Below are 2,407 nucleotides of genomic sequence, written 5' to 3'. Positions count from 1 at the left end.
GAGATTTTAGTGTATTATAGTCCATTACCATGGTTTTTCAAGAGAATTTCAGCCTAAGACTAAGGCATCTCCTCATTCTCCTCCCATCTAGGATTTAGCTCATCTTTACTGATGTTGGTGTATCTATACTGTCCTATTGTCATGCCTTCATCTTTCCTTTTCTGTCTCTTGAGAGAGGATTGATGTCTGTACGTTTCATCTATGCACTGAAAAGAGTTAATATTTTATCCCACCCTTGCATTAGAAAATGGCTTTTTGCTGTTGGACACATGATCTCTGCCAGGCAGAGGCCAGAGTTGTTCACAGGGGAGGATTTTTCGGCGGCAGCACTGGGGGTGAGCGGCTGGGATCTCAGCTAGGACTCAGCAGCAACATGCCAAGGGACAATTGCTTCTTGTCCCCCTGCCTGGTGGCTGAGGGCAAAACTGAGCAGTGGCAGAATTTCAGCCTCACTGCACAGTGCCCAGCCCAGCAGCAGAGCCAGCCCGGCTCGACCCAGAGCCCAGCAGACCCGGCCCGGCCCAGAGACTGCAGGCAGGGCCCAGCAAGGGCCCACGGCTGGGCTCGGCCTTCCCCTCTCCTCTCCATCCCAGAGGCCAGGCCGCAGGGGCCTGGTGCAGGCCGGCCTTACCAGGAAGGGGAAGAAAATGTTGACAGGAAAGCAAGAAGTAAAAGAGAATTTTTTCATGGTTTTCTCCTCTCTTAAATTTCATTTATAGAGGTCATTATAGTTTCTCTAATTGGTTAATTGGTATATTAGTCTTTAATTAGTATATTAGTCTTTAAAGCCAGTTTGCAATCGGCTCTGCCAAATATGGAGGAAGTTGTAATGCTTTCCACAGAGAAGGTCACTTCTATGGTTGACCTTTACTTTCTTACCAAAAAATTTAATCAAGGCAAGCCTAGGACAGTGCAAAATTCTAGTTGTCCGTACAGTAAATATTACCTTTATGCTATAATTTTTGAAATAATATCAATCAATAAATGCTAAGAAAAATTCTATGATATAGAAGTTTACTCAGTCTCACATTTCTGTTACTTAATTTTAAATACACTAGTAAAGTTTTTCTATTCACTTGTGCTTTTCATTACCACATAAGCTTTTCATTACTATCTAATGATCATCAGGAAAAGCAGCTACCTCATCTCAATTGTCTCAATCTAATTATTGGCATCTTACACAGAAAAGTGTTTCAGTGGTTGTTTAGGTTATTAGTAGAAAGCTTATTACTTCGAGAAATTGTTCAATGTGATAAAAAGTTAGATGCTTTTGACCTGGCATAAGAATTTACTGTAATTTACTGAAATGTAATTCAAAAACATGAGAAAAAACATGCACGTTTTTAGGAGTACTGGTAACCAAACAAAAAATCTCTGACTTGACATTTTATTTTTTGCAGCATTTCACTTGCAAAAGACCTAGTATTAACCCAATGGAGAAGGAAGCTTACTTTCATTAATGCCCATTTAGAATTTAAACCCTAAGGTGATACCATGCTGTTTTAATGAATATGAATTTTTATTTATTGTTTGTCTTCAAAAATTAAAAACAATAACAGATGCTTTAAGTTAGTGTATAAAAAAAAAATGCCTGCTCAGTCAAAATATGAACAAGGGCTATACAAATATTCAGCTATAAAATTATATATAGGATTATGAGCAAGTTTTGTGCACTCTTTTGACCTTAATAGCATTATTAAAATTCTTACACAGTTTTTAGCAATAAGAATATATTTTTTAAATCTATAAGCTAAAACAGTAATACTCATCAACAGAGTTGTCAAGACCAAACTATGTTATTTTTTCCTGTCAGACTGGATACCATGGCAACATCTGGTTAGGAGAAGCCGAAGAGATATTTGAAGGTTTGCAATTGTTAAAGTCATTGGCCTGTAACAGACATGTATTAATTGCAAGTGAATATGACAGCCCAGCCCAGATTTCTGAGCAAGAATAAAACATCAGCTTCATTGGAGACTTAGGAACTGAACAAGAGATGAATAAAATACCGTGATGTCTGACTTCAAATCTGGTGTCATGCTTGTGTACTCATCATTTACAAGGGCTGGGGAAAAGGTGGAATTTTATTACTGTAGAAATATTTCCCGACAGAATTCTTTAAGATGTCAAAAAAACCCCCATTGCTTGACAGCTCTAAGAGGGCAAAAATTATACATTTCAAAATATCTCTAAAACCAGTTGAGAGTTCCAATCAAGTGCAATCACAGTGATTTTGTACGAAAAAAAAAAAATTGTGGCATCGTGAAAGTTTTCCTTGGATGTTGCTGTCAAATTAGCTTCCAAAAAGAGTCATTATTTAAACCTGGTATGTACTTTTAGAGGAGTTATGACAGAAAACTTTTTTCTATGCATATGCCGTCAGAAAAGCTGTTAAATATGTTCAAAT

General features: G+C 37.6%; 1 long non-coding RNA gene across 1 annotated transcript; it reads left to right on the top strand.

Moving 5' to 3' along the window:
* Window positions 1-540: 540 nt before the first annotated feature.
* On the top strand, window positions 541-2,028 carry LOC135296442 (uncharacterized). Its single transcript, XR_010358554.1, has 3 exons — window positions 541-668; window positions 1,401-1,486; window positions 1,814-2,028. It is a non-coding gene; the product is annotated as an uncharacterized LOC135296442 (long non-coding RNA).
* Window positions 2,029-2,407: the final 379 nt, after the last annotated feature.

Source organism: Passer domesticus, chromosome 3, assembly GCF_036417665.1.
Source record: "Passer domesticus isolate bPasDom1 chromosome 3, bPasDom1.hap1, whole genome shotgun sequence".
Lineage (NCBI taxonomy): Eukaryota > Metazoa > Chordata > Aves > Passeriformes > Passeridae > Passer > Passer domesticus.
Note: the sequence above shows the minus strand (reverse complement) of the source record. Positions and strands in the feature narration are given on the sequence as shown.